We start from the raw sequence: 14,680 nt of genomic DNA on the forward strand, positions 1-14,680 counted from the left end.
CAAGATTATACCTGCTTAGGTTCAGTTGGAAATGCCCAGTACCTGCCTCAGGGCAGGGAGTTTCATAATGGCTGAATTAACTGTGTGAGTCATGGGAGTTTTTTGGAATCTTTGATGGTCTAGGTCATTGCAACTGCCTATTGTGCCAGTCCCTCATGGCCCATTAGTGGATATGACCCCTCAGACTGAGTGTGAAGGTGCTAATGCCGCCCCGAGGGGAGTCACTGGTGTGAAGACAGAGGCATTCCCATGCCTTACAGGGTGTTATAAGACCCAGCTTGTAGCCTGAGGTATTTCCATGGATACCCTCTTGTTGCTGGCCAGAAGCTTGAGTGTCCTCATGAGGTTGTGTGCTATGCTGGTGGTGGTATGTGCTTCTGGTAGGGTCGCCCATGCCAGACAGGTTTTAACTGAAGAATCAGACAAAGAGTGTCCACAGGCAAGATGGGCTCGCTAGCTCCCTGGCAACCATTCTAGGGAGAAGGACAACACTAACTCCAAACCTGGGCAGATGGAGCTCTCTCAGCCCTGTAAGGCCGTCCATCTAAAGAAGAATAATCTAACTAAACCTACATCCTTGGGACTTTGCTATCACTGTCCGAGCTCACTAGGCCCTGGCAGATGAACCTTAGGAGTAATGAGTGGGGCCAGTTCTGTGCACGCTGTGCCTCACCTAAACAATCCACTGTGCAGGCTCGAAGGGTTCACCCACATCGCAAAGCCCTGTAGCGTCAGGTGAAGGTTGAAATGGCATGTGATAGGAAGCACTGGAAGCCACAGACCCAACCCTGCATGCAGGCGGTTCAGGACAATTGTCGCTCAAGACTGACCCTGGAGGTGACAGTCTGGTTCAGCAGCATCATGAAACAGGTTTATTTCAAGGAGAGCACTGCTTGCTCCATGCGGGGAGTGGCCTAGAAAAGATGGCCTAAGCAAAGCTCACATAAACACCTCAGCCGGTTGAATAACCATGGCCAATGGGCAACTTCTGATGTGGCCAAACAACAAAGAGACACCTGCCTCCAACGGTGTGTTCAAATTGATACTTGCATGTTGGAACATCAGAACCATGCTTGATACTGCGGATAGTGGACATCCTGAGCATTGTTCTGCTCTAATTGCCCATGAACTGTCATGACTCAACATCAACATTGCTGCTCTCAGTGAAGTTCATCTTCATGAGGAAGGCAGTCTTAAAGAACATGGTGCTGGCTACACACTGTACTGGTCAGGCAAACCCAAAATTGAAAGTCACCTTTCAGGAGTTGGCTTCATGATTAAAAACTCCATTGAAAATCTGCTGACAGGTCATTCTGATTGCATTATGTCCTTATGCCTTCCACTACACAACAAGCAACATGTTGTTCTTTTTAGTGTATATGCCCCAACTCTCCATGTTGACCCAGTGGAAAAAGACAAATTCTACACTGACCTGCACCACCTTACCCAAAATGTTCCTGCAGATGATAATACCAAAATCCTTGGTGACTTCAGTGCCAGAGTAGGAAAGAACTCTGAAGTTTGGAAAGGCGTCCTGGGCAAGCATGGTGTTGGGTGACCCCAGAGGATTCTATGAGGGCCTAAAAGCAGTGTATGGACCCACACACCAGGTTCAAAGCCCCTTACTTAGTGCAGATGGTCAAATGCTTCTCACAGATAAAATCCCTATCCTGAGCCAGTGGTCTGAATGTTTTCAGACTCTCTTCAGTGCCAACCATGTAGTCCAAGGCTCAGCAATTCAGCACATTACACAACAACCGAAAACCTGAAAAACAAATTGGATATAGCCCCTAATATGGGAGAGACACTTAAGGCCATAAGGCAGATGAAAACTGGCAAGACAGTTGGGGTTGATGGAATTCCACCTGAAGTCTGGAAGTATGGAGGTCAAGCACTCCATGCTAATTTTCACAAGCTCATTGTGCATTGCTGGAACAAGGGGAACTACCACCAGATCTCCGTGACGCAGTCATCGTCACCCCGTACAAGAAGAAAGGAGAAAAATCAGACTGCTCAAATTACCGAGGTATTACTTTACTCTCCATTGCTGGTAAAATCCTTGCAAGAATACTTCTGAACAGATTAGTACCTGATATCACAGAAGAACTTCTACCTGAAATCCAGTGTGGTTTCAGAGCCAACAGGAGTACCACAGACATGGTATGTGTTCTCAGACAAGTGCAAGAGAAGTGTAGGGAACAGAACAAAGGTCTCTATGTAATCTTTGTTGACCTCACCAAAGCTTTTGATACTGTAAGCAGAAAAGGCCTGTGGCAGACCTTGGAACATTTAGGATGTCTCCCCAAGTTCCTCAAAATGATCATCCTGCTACATGAGGATCAGCATAGACAAGCCAGATATGGTGATGCACTCTTTGAGCCCTTTCCAATAACCAGTGGTGTGAAACAAGGTTGCATTCTTGCACCAACTCTATTCACAATCTTCTTCAGCGTAATGGTCCAAAGAGCCACAGCAGACCTTGATGAAGACAATGGTATTTACATCCGATATCGTACTGATGGAAGCCTATTCAACCTAAGGTGACTGCAGGCCCACACCAAGACCCTGAATCACCTTGTCCACGAACTGCTTTTTGCTGACGATGCCACCCTCATTGCTCACACAGAAGCAGCTCTGCAGCTCTTAACATCCTGCTTTGCAGAGGCTGCTGAGCTTTTTGGGCTGGAAGTGAGCTTGAAGAAGACAGAAGTTCTCTACCAACCTGCACCTCAGGAAGTCTTCCATCATCCTCACATCACCGTAGATGAATCATAGCTTAATTCAGTCCAGCAGTTCACCTACCTGGGAACATAATTTCCTCAGACAGTAAGACTGACAAAGAGATAGACGACAGGTTGGCAAAGGCATACAGAGCTTTTAGAAAACTCCACAACAGTCTGGTGCAATAAATACCTGAAGAAAAGTACAAAGATCAGTGTCTACAGAGCCATTGTTCTGCCTACTCTTTTATATAGGTCTGAATCCTGGGTCATCTACTGCCACCACTTACAACTCCTCAAACGCTTCCATCAGCACTGCCTCTGTACAATCCTAAACATCCACTGGTCTGATTACGTGACTAACGTGTCTGATCTTTAACAGGCAGGGGTCACCAGTATCGAGGCCATGCTGATGAGAACGCAGCTGCGCTGGGCAGAGCACGTCTCCAGGATGGAGAATCACTGCCTTCTGAAGATTGTGCTCTGCTGTGAACTCACCACTGGCTGCCACAAGAGAGGAGCCCCGAAGAGGAGGTACAAGGACTCCCTGAAACAACACCTCAGCCTTGGCCATATTGACTGCCATGCATGGTCCACTCTGGCCTCCAATCAGGATTCATGGAGACACACCATTCATGACATTGTTGTTTCCTTTGAGAATGCACGCAGAATCAGTCTAGAGGAGAAAAGACAATGCCGAAAGAACTGTTCCTTGCCAATATCGCCAAAGGAGACTGTCTGCTGTGCCTTTTGCGACTGGACTTGCCTATCCTGCATTGGCCTTTTTAGCCTCCAGCATGCTTGCAGTAAGTGTGGGTAGCCTCCTTCCCAAATCTTTGTTTGTGAAGCCTAGCCATGGTGATGATGATGATGTAGTCTGAGGTGTCAGGTGTGTCCTGGGCAGCTGCTGCAAGCTATCTATTATTAATAGTTCATGAGAAATTACAGACATGGTGTAGAACACACAATATTGGTTACATCCACACAATGATAAACTGGTCCTGGCTGCTGTAAGTAGGACACTATGCTTTTTAATGTCTTTTTAATTCTTCATTGAGTCATGATGTACTTACCCTTCCTGTAATAAGGAAGGGCATTACTCTGGAAAAATCAGAGACGCAAGTTAAATGCATCAGCAGTCTGGCTGATATTTTGGGTAAATCACTTCATACAAAGGTACTATTACTTTTTCAATTGCTGTTCTAAAGATGTGTCTCCTTAATTGTCTCTCCTAGATTTTCTGTAGAATAAGAACTTTAGCTATAATCTACTCAAGTGCTTTAATTTCCAACCACTTGTTTCTCCAATGTAGATGCATTATCTATGTAAGTAGCTTTGTCAGATTAGAACAAAGATATATAAAGACTTTTTATGTGTATATAGCCCTAGATTCCCATGTTTAGCAGGTGATTGGAGAAGATAACCTCCAGAGATTCCACCAGCCTCAAACAGTCTGCAATTCTGTAATACATGTGTGTGTTTTAAGGGGAAAAATATACATCTAACCAAAAAAATTAATTCCACTTTGGCTGATCCTGCTTAAGCAGGGAGTTGGACTAAATGATCTCCAAAGATTCTTTTCAACTTCAGTCACACTGTGTTTCTGTGATTACTGTTTACAAGCAGTCACTTTTAAATCATCATTTTCAACTCATTTTAATATTTTTAATAAGAAGTGTCAAGAGCCATTCCTCAAGTACAGCACATAATGTGAGAAATTTTAATAAAGACAAAGACAATGCATGCAGTAGCCTCTTGACAGAAGGAAATATGTCAGAATGCATTATGGTCTTTTAACAGAGTTTGAACCGGAGAACATGACTTCATGCAATACTAAATATAATATGAAAAGAAAAGAAACAGCTCATCAGATGCAATTTTCTTAAGTTAATCCTCAGTCTTGGGAATTTGATGTTGTTCCAGTTTCTGCTTACTCCAGGTGAAAACCCTACAATCACATAATGGTTAAAACCATAATCACACTGGTCCTGGTCATCTTTTACAGTGTTGCCTTAAGAGACTGCAGAAAACAGGACTTCAGCCAACTTAGTGTATGAGTTAAGATAAAAGGGTAGGTCCTTTAATTCCAAGCCTAGGGCCTACAGGAATGCACATAGACGCCTCTGCCTGAACACTGGTTCCATGGGTTTTATAATAATGTTCATCCAATCCCTGTTCACCCATTCCCTGGTTCTGGCCCCTCCTGCCCCCTGGCATATCTCATCAGGAATTGAATCTGGGGGAGCCTGAGACCCTTCCTTCATCATTCTTGTCTTCCTCATAGCATGTAGGAATCCTTGGAGGCTTTCCAGTGTTCTGGGCTTTGAGGTCACTCTGCCTATGTTTATGTCTTGTGGTGAAGGTCTTGAGGTGTTTTTCAGCACTTCCACCTTGAAAACAAGACTAAACAGCTGATGGAATTTTGAAGAGGTTGATATATGATGGGGTTGGCATGTATAAATGTTGAACTACTGGGGATACTTTTACTGGTACATTAAAATCTACATTCACTACAGTTACTTTGAATTCCATAAAAATTAAAAAATCAAAAATAAAAAACCTCCGAGGCATCAACAGTATGCATGATTCTATGACGGTAACACTTTGTTCTTTGTTACACAGTGAAACGCAATGACATAAGGCCCAGTAGCCTGCTGAAGAGTAGCTCTCCTACAAATAAAGGAAAAACATGTATTTATTGTTCTTTAGTGCAGATCATTATACTGCACTAAAACACATAACAGCAACCAACACTTAGGTTACAATTTCATTCTGGCTGTCCCTTTTCAATTTCTATTAATTTTCTCATGTCTTAATGCATTCATGAATATTTTAGGAACAATATTACCCGTACTTGGTCTCTATTTAAAGCTTGAATGTTCTTCCACAAGATGAGCAAATGTAGTTCTATTCTAAGTGTGTGATATTTCTCTCCTTTTATATTCCAAACAGAAATATCGTGCTCGGACAAACCCATAACTCAGAAACTAGAAACTCCAATAAAAAGGGAAGTAGTCTATTTCATATATGCCACTTATCAAGTAGTATTTTTAGCATAATAATTGCTTAAATTATCTGCTTCAACACTGACAGAAGTTTTCTTCTGTGATTCAAGCCATTTTCAGGCTCAGTGCTCACTGTTTAGACAAGCAGGATGGGATCAGCTTCATAGAGCAAAATCAACCAAAGAAAGTTCATCTGAAAGTCCATAGTTTTATGAGAGATGGAAAAGTGTAACTCTGCCAATGCCCAGGAGACTCTAGCTTTAATAAGTTCTTCCAAGAGAATTATAAGAATGTCTTAGTTTGAGGGAAAAACCAAAATGTTTAGCAAAAACCAGAGGAGAAGATTCGTCCTCAATAATCACATCACTCCTTATTCAATTTAAGGAAAAGGAACTTTAATTAGAAAATGGATATAAGAAGGATAACTGTTCTTAACTACTACATATATATATATATGTGTGTGTGTGTGTAGATATAGATATAACTGTAAACAGACCAGAGCAAACTACTCCCCCAGCACCAAAAGTAAAAACAAAAGAGAACAAACCCCCAAAGTAGGTTCCTCCTGGAGCAGTTATATTTATGGAGAGTGTCAGTGTCACACACCTCGGCTGGCCACAAGGTGAATTCTCAGTCTTTTCCCAGTGAGGCAGAGACAAGGGATGAACACACACGTGGACTCTCTCCCTCTCTCCTTGTCCTTTGTTCCAAACAAAGAAGGAAAAGCTGGGAGTGAAGGAAATGGTGATAATTCCCAGAAATTTCCTTGCAGTCCAAGTTGGTCCCCAGGGAGAAGAAAAAAAAAGGTCTGCAGTGTGTCCTGAAGCAGCTGTGTCTCTCTTCTCTCTCTCTCTTTCTCTGATGCTCAGGATGCCCAAAGATGGAGGGGGAAAAAGAAAAGAGCACAGCCAGGAAAAGAGTTCTCACCAGCAAGCAGTGGCTCTTTTTATGCAGCTGCCCAAAAAACCCCCCTAAAAAAAACAAACAAAAAAAAAAAAAAACCAAGCCAGCACACAGGGAAGAAGAATGAAAAACCTCTCCCACCCCCAGGTGCTGGGGTTCTGTTTTCTCACCTCCACCCCACCATTCAGCTGGAATCTGAAAATCATCAGCCATCTTTTGTCCTTTGGTCCTTTTTTGTCCCAAACCTTTTGTGTTGGTATGGTGAGAAAAATTCCCTGAAAGGCTCCTGCCAACACCACCTTCCTGTGTTTGAACCATTAACAGAGATCAAAAAGCTTTTTGCAAACAGAAAGATTATTCAAAAAAAGTTCCACAAATGTATTTCAAAACAAGACATAGTAAAATAATTTCCCTACACTTTCTTTTTATCTCTCCCCTGCCACTTAATATTAAAAACTTCAGAGATACAGAGCTCAGGAAACATTCAAATATTACTAGTCTGATGAAATGTCAGCCACTAACTTCCACTAAAGTTTTCAAGAAATTTGTTTTGAACAAATACAGTGAAATGTAGGTAAACCAAATTAGTTACTGAAAGGTCAGGTATTTGGCTTTGAAAGTATTGTAGGAAAAGAATAACCTCTAAAATCCCAACCCAATGGAATATAATTTGGAGAAGCAGCAGTCAGACCAATAACATGAATCTTGCTTCTCTAGCCTCAAAGCTAAGGTGTAAGAGCCTCCAAGGACGGAGATTTGGAGATAATTGTTCACTGAGCGGGCTTCATCCTGCTGTTTGAACAGATTTGAAGTACTGAATGGGAGAGGTGGGTATTTTCTTTGTCTTCTGTGTTAGAAGTGTTCAGCCAAGACTTTCAGATGGGGAAGAAAATTTGTCTGTTAAATGTACAAGAATATTCTGAATGAAAGTCAAAATGTGACTTATGTTTTTTAATGCTCCAACTTCCTGTCGCAGGTTTGTCTTAGCTGTTGCCAACCCTGGACTGGCCCCCCTTCCCCCTCCCAGAACCTTTCCAGTAAAGGAAAGGAAAAAAAAAACTGAAAAGAAATGCACTCTAAAGAAACTGAACTGAATAAAAAGAATAAATTATATTTACTAACATTTACAAACTACACTGTATACACAATACATAAGATCCCACCCCCCAGGGGAGAGGGGAAGGGAGAAAAGGGGATTGATTAGCTGGGAAATAGGGAAGACACTAACCCAACCCAAAGAAACTGAATGAATCAAAACAAACACAATTAAAAACTTCAAGGAAGGGGAACAAGAATGAAACAATCTCACCCAGGACAGGAGAAACACCAGGGACCGGAGGGACCAGACTTCAACCACCTCCCTCCAGCTTCTCAGCCAAGGACCGGGAAGTAAGAACCAAACCACTCCTCCACTGCTACGTGGAAGACACGTGTGGAATACTTGTAACTTCCTTAGATGCAATGGTTACTGAGGAAGCCATGGGTCAAACCATTACATTCTTCACCCCTTATTCCACACTGGTCTTTCCACGCAATCTTTGTATTATTGCATTTGCTTATATCCTATATATATATATATATATATATATATATATATATATACATATAGTCTATATGCGGTCTTTCTAGGCAGATGTCTTGTCGTCAAGGATCAACACCAGCATCAGTTCAGCTTTAGTTCATTGCTTTTTGGTTAGAGTCACAGTTCTAAGTTGAGGCCTAGTCTACAGTTTAGGGCTGCTTTATCGTTGGACATCATGGGATACCAGTACTGGCTTTGTTTGGGTTTTTTCATCTCGTGTCTGGTTTCTTGCAAAACACAACTTAAAGCACATAATTAGTTCTTCCCCAAGGCTAGATTGCCTTGGGGCACACACTGGATCTCACCATTTTTCTTCATTACCTACCAGGTGTTTCCGGACCCTTGGGCAAAAACAATCTCACGAATGGGATTGTCTTGGCTTGAGGGAGGGGTAATCCAGACAGATTTCCCTAACATGCCTCTCAAGTGAATCGCTGGAACTTTGTCTTCATCTACCGTGTGGAGAGATTCTGCTTGGGCAGGACCAGTTCGATTGACAGAGCCTCTGGTGTTAACCAACCAGGTGGCCTTGGCTAAATGCTTATCTCAGTTTTTGAAGGTTCTTCCACCTAGTGCCTTCAGAGTTGTTTTTAACAGTCCGTTGCACCTTTCAACTTTTCTAGCCGCAGGTGCGTGATGTGGAATGTGATATACCCATTCAATACCATGCTCCCGTGCCCAAGTGGCTACTAGATTGTTCTTGAAACGAGTCCCATTATCTGATTCAATGCGATCTGGAGTGCCATGCCTCTACAAGACCTGTTTTTCAAGGCCCAAGATAGTATTTCGGGCTGTTGCATGTGGTACTGAATATGTCTCCAACCATCCAGTGGTCGCTTCCACCATGGTAAGCACATAGCGCTTACCTTGGCTAGTCTGTGGCAATGTGATGTAGTCAACCTGCCAGGCCTCTCCGTATTTATACTTGTTTCAGCGTCCACCATACCAAAGGGGCTTCAATCTTTTTGCCTGCTTAATGGCAGCACAGGTTTCACAATCGCGGATAACCTGGGAAATAGTGTCCATGGTTAAATCCACCCCTTGGTCTCGTGCCCATTTATAGGTTGCGTCTTGGCCTTGATGGCCTGAAGCATCATGGGCCCATTGAGCTAGGAACAATTCTCCCTTTTGCTGCCAATCGAGGTCTACTTGTGACACTTCAATCTGTGCAGCTCGGTCTGCCTGTCTGTTATTATCTTGTTCCTCATTAGCTTGACCTTTGGGCACATGGGCATCTACATGGCGGACTTTCACGTTTAATTTCTTTACTCTGGCAGCAATGTCTTGCCACAGATCTGCAGCCCAGATGGGCTTCCCTCTACACCTCCAATTCATCTTCTCCTACCAGTCTAGCCATTCCTAGAGAGCATTTGTTATCATCTATGAGTCGGTGTACAAGTAGAGCCTTGTTCATCTTTCTCTTTCTGCAATGTTTAGGGCCAATTGGACAGCTTTGAGTTCTGCGAACTGACTCAATTCGCCTTTCTCCTTAGTGGCTTCTGCCACCCGCTGGGTGGGATTCCACACAGCTGCTCTCCACTTCCGGCTCCTCTCTACGATATGGCAAGAACCATCAGTGAAAAGGGCGTAGCGTGTCTCTTCATCTGGCTGCTGATTATATGGTGGAGCTTCTTTAGCTCGACTCACTGACTCTTCTTCTCCTTCATCTGCCAGGCTGAAGTTCTCACCTTTAGGCCAATTGGTTATAATTTCTAGAATTCCAGGGCGATTCGAGCTCTCAATTTGAACACATTGTGTAATCAAAGCAATCCACTTGCTCCATGTGGCATCGGTGGCATGGTGTGTAGGGGGCACTTTTCCTTTGAACATCCAGCTTAACACTGGTAGTCGAGGTGCCAGGAAAAGCTGGGCTTCAGTACCAATTACCTCTGAGGCTGCTCGTATGCCTTCATATGCCGCTAGGATTTTTTTCTCCATAGGGGTGTAATTGGCTTCAGAGCCTTTGTAGTTTCGGCTCCAGAAACCAAGTGGTCGCCCTCGTGTTTCACCAGGCACCTTTTGCCAGAGGCTCCAGGAGGGACCTTTATCTCCAGCTGTGGAATAAAATATATTCTTCACATTTGGTCCCGTCCTGACTGGTCTAAGAGCCACAGCATGTGCGATTTCTTGCTTGATTTGCTTGAAAGCCTGTTGTTGTTCAGGACCCCATTGGAAAATGTTCTTTTTACGGGTCACAAAATAGAGAGGGCTCACGATCTGGCTGTACTCTGGGATGTGCATTTGCCAGAAGCCTATGGCTCCCAGAAACGCTTGGGTCTCTTTCTTGTTAGTCGGTGGAGCCATTGCTACAATCTTATTGATGACATTGGTTGGAATCTGGCGACGTCCATCTTGCCATTTCACCCTAAGGAACTGAATCTCTCTGGCAGGTCCCTTGACCTTGTTCTTTTTGATGGCAAAACCAGCTTTGAGGAGAATCTGAATAATCTTTCGTCCTTTGTCCTTGTTGTTTTCTTCTTTATGGGGGCAATGATAATCTTCCGGTCCATAACTTCAGTTTGAGTTCCCACAGAGCGAATAGGCACTGTATCCGTGTTGGCTTGAGTTTGAGCTTCGACTGTGGTCTTGGTGGGTTTAGTAGGAATGGCCGCTTCCAGATCTACAGCTTGAGTCTGAGTTTCCACAGAGCAAATAGAAACTGTATTGACGTCGGCCTGAGTCTGAGCTTCGATTGTGGTCTTAGCAGGCTTAATAGAGACGGCAACCTCCAGATCTACAGCTTGAGTCTGAATTTTTACGGAGCAACTGGAAGCTTTATTAGCTTCAGCTTGCGTCTGGGTTTCAGCCGTGGTTGTAGCGGGGACAGCAGAAATGGCCTTGTCCAGATTTGCAGCCTGAGTCTGGGTTTCTGTTGAGCAAACAGAGACTGTATTTGCTTCAGCCTGTGTCTGAGTTTCAGCTGTGGTTGTAGCAGGGACAGCAGAAATAGCTTTGTTCAGATTTGAAGCCTGAGTTTGGGTCTCTACAGAAACAGCCTTGACCTCATGCTGTGTTTGGACTCTGCTTTCGGTAGTCTGAACGGGGACTACATGGGTCTCGGACGGCATATCTCCATATTCTATCCTGTCCTCAAGTCACTGACAGTAGTCCATGGCACATCGATAAGCACTAGACAGGCCCCAACACAAAGCAGAGACTCGCGTATACGGGTCCTCATAGGAAAAACACTCTTCTGATAAACAGCGTGCCACCTCAGCAGAGTCACACACTTGTTCTGACGTGAACTTCCAATAAACGGAGGGTGAGATACGCCCTAGCACTTTACCGGGATCCAACCAAGCCCCATCCCACCCAGGGACTGGCCTGTCCAAAGCCCCTTCCAAAGTTCCAGCGAGTCCCCCAGGGGCATAGCCTTTCTTAGGTCTGAAACAAGGGAAGCAACAAAGTGCCAGCATTCTTCTAATCTTATACAACAGTTCCATTACCCTCGTAAATATTAGTGCTGTCACAACACAATTTAGGTAATAACTGGGACCAATTGTAACAGTAGGGATCTCTCTCAATAGTCCATTAATGTCATAATTTAACAGGCCTTTAATGTCAAGATTCAGGAGGGCCTTACATGGATGACAATTATCAGGCAGACCTAGGTATGTCCCTAGGAGACCTCTCAGAGTGGGAGTAAGCATTAACACCATCAGTATGTAAAAGAATAGAAAGACACTTAACAGGAGGCCTTTCACTACAAGAGACTGCCAGGCCATGCCAGCATGGTTGGACTGACCTCCTCTGGTACCTCTCAGGTATTTGCTAAAAAGGGTGAAAACCATTCTTTCTATTGTTTACCTTATGCCTGAGTCCTCTGTTCCCAAACAAAAACCTTGTTTATAACAAAAAGATACTCTTTTGATAATACCACTTCAGTTGGCAGTTCTTCCGGACACTGTTCTCTAAACAGAGAACTATTTACAAAACAATTCAAGGTCAGTATCTCGGTAGAACCTCCAATAATGTCGCAGGTTTGGCTTAGCTGTTGCCAACCCTGGACTGGCCCCCCTTCCCCCTCCCAGAACCTTTCCAGCAAAGGAAAGGAAAAAAAAACTGAAAAGAAACGCACTCTAAAGAAACTGAACTGAATAAAAAGAATAAATTATATTTACTAACATTTACAAACTACACTGTATACACAATACATAAGATCCCACCCCCCAGGGGAGAGGGGAAGGGAGAAAAGGGGATTGATTAGCTGGGAAATAGGGAAGACACTAACCCAACCCAAAGAAACTGAATGAATCAAAACAAACACAATTAAAAACTTCAAGGAAGGGGAACAAGAATGAAACAATCTCACCCAGGACAGGAGAAACACCAGGGACTGGAGGGACCAGACTTCAACCACCTCCCTCCAGCTCCTCAGCCAAGGACCGGGAAGTAAGAACCAAACCACTCCCCCACTGCTACGTGGAAGACACGTGTGGAATACTTGTAACTTCCTTAGATACAATGGTTACTGAGGAAGCCATGGGTCAAACCATTACACTTCCTTACTTGCCCTGATTTTTAGTTTATTTTTATCAATTTAGTTCATACCTTCCAGGTACACAAGATGTTTTCAAATATGCTTCCTGATACACATTTGGGAAACTTGTGTAATTATCTACCATGTGGAATCAGAGACAACAGTGTGGAAGGTTAGATTTGTTTCTTATGAGTTTTGTTTCAGTAAAATACCAATGTGACATCAAGGAAAGGAAATGATTGGCTAAAAAGAAAAACAAGGCCAAATAATTCATTGAGCCTTAGGTGATTCATTGGAATTTCTGAAAATATTCTATTAGTAAACAAACAAACAAAAAAGAAGCAAAGAAGAAATTACTTGACATTTTGGACATGATTTTGATTAAAACTGACTGCATGGTCCTTGGCGCTCTACATTAATGGTTTTTCAGCCAGTCTCTCTTGTTTAACGAAGGAGTACAAAAGCTGGCTGAGAGTAATTCAAGGGAATAATTATATCACTCCATCAATTAAATTTAATCCCTGCTATTCCCAGAAAATCTGACAAGCAGTGAGAGCAAGGGGAGTTGCACTGAATTTCCAGTGAAAGCTTGTGTTTAATTTTGGAGCTATTTTCAACATGTTTGGTTTAACTCTTTGACATAGCCCCCATAAAAACAGGCTGACAACAAAGAGAATACTGAAATAAAAGTTAACCAAGAAAATATTGAGATAATTTAAGACTCTGTTCAAAGCAAACATGGACATTCAATTGCTATGTAGAGTTCAGTTTTGTGTTTTCAGACCTGTTGCAATGCATTGAACAATGTTGGAAAAATAAAACTAATTCAGGTTTCAATTTGCATATTCCAGAATACTGCAAGGTGGTAAGCCAAACAGAGCCCTGCTGAAATAAAATATGTTGGTGTGCAGACCTTAAGGGACTTTTATACAGTTACAGCTGAGTCAGTAAGGCAGCTAGGCCACTCAACGAAATTATACATAATAAATTAAAGGCATATGTATTTGGCTCTCTGTATTCACTGTTTTGCTTTTCACCACAGTTGAACATGGTCAGGATTGATTTAATAAAATGTCTTTTGGCAGAATTTCTCTGTTCACTTTCTTTTACTTTCCTGCAAAAAAAGGATCATGGTGAATATAAAAAAAAAAGAAAAAAGAAAAAGAGATTACAACCAGTAGTATATGAAGTATATACACAAAGTTGTTGTTCAGGGGATTTCAGGTCTCAAATAACACAATTTGCTTTCTTTACTCCACATGGTTCTCAGAGGATAATAAACTGATCATTGTGACCTGAACTGAGTTTCTGTATGTTTTCTCATATGTTTGAGGCAACAATTTTTTTATTTTTTACTGCCTTAGTAGAAGTTGGTAATGAAAACAAATATTTACAAATTAAAGCTATCTTTCCCATACACAGACATTGTTTGATGTTAGTAACCTGCCAAAATCTGTAATCAGTGCTATAATTACAATAGCAAGTTAGAAGTGCTCTTCTGTTTACTTCCATCTGACACATGCTTTATCAGTACAATCAATGATCCCTGGTACTGCCCATTTATCTCCTAAGTGGCAAGGTAAATCATAACACGTTAACTGAATGTTGATGCAGCAGAAACCCACAGGAAAAAAAATAGTACTGTTTTTCACCATTAGGATCTTCACAATTGTGGATGATCAAGTGCACCTACAAACAACCTGGCATCCTCGGAAGGCCTCTGCCACAATGCTCTCCACCCACCCTTTCTCAGCCAGCACCAACCATCTAGAAGCAAATTCAGATACAAACTGAAGTCCTCAAAATGATCAGTTCCAGAGGTGCTTCCTCAGCACTTGTGCTGTCCTGGCAGTGTTGAAAAATGGGGCCAACAGAGGACTGGCAATCTGCTATTAGTGCCACCATGACATAGTCATTGGAAGGAGGAAAACTCCCTTTTGGATTTGGGTCTGCAAGGAGCTGTTTTTAACTGCAGTGGACACCAATTAAT

General features: G+C 42.7%; 1 protein-coding gene across 2 annotated transcripts in view; it reads right to left on the reverse strand.

Annotated features, from left to right (window-relative positions):
* Positions 1 to 14,680, reverse strand: part of CHSY3 (chondroitin sulfate synthase 3) — a 457,717-nt gene that overhangs the window by 284,985 nt on the left and 158,052 nt on the right. The gene's annotated exons all lie outside the window — the stretch shown is intronic.

Source organism: Pithys albifrons, chromosome Z (assembly GCF_047495875.1).
Source record: "Pithys albifrons albifrons isolate INPA30051 chromosome Z, PitAlb_v1, whole genome shotgun sequence".
Taxonomy (NCBI): domain Eukaryota; kingdom Metazoa; phylum Chordata; class Aves; order Passeriformes; family Thamnophilidae; genus Pithys; species Pithys albifrons.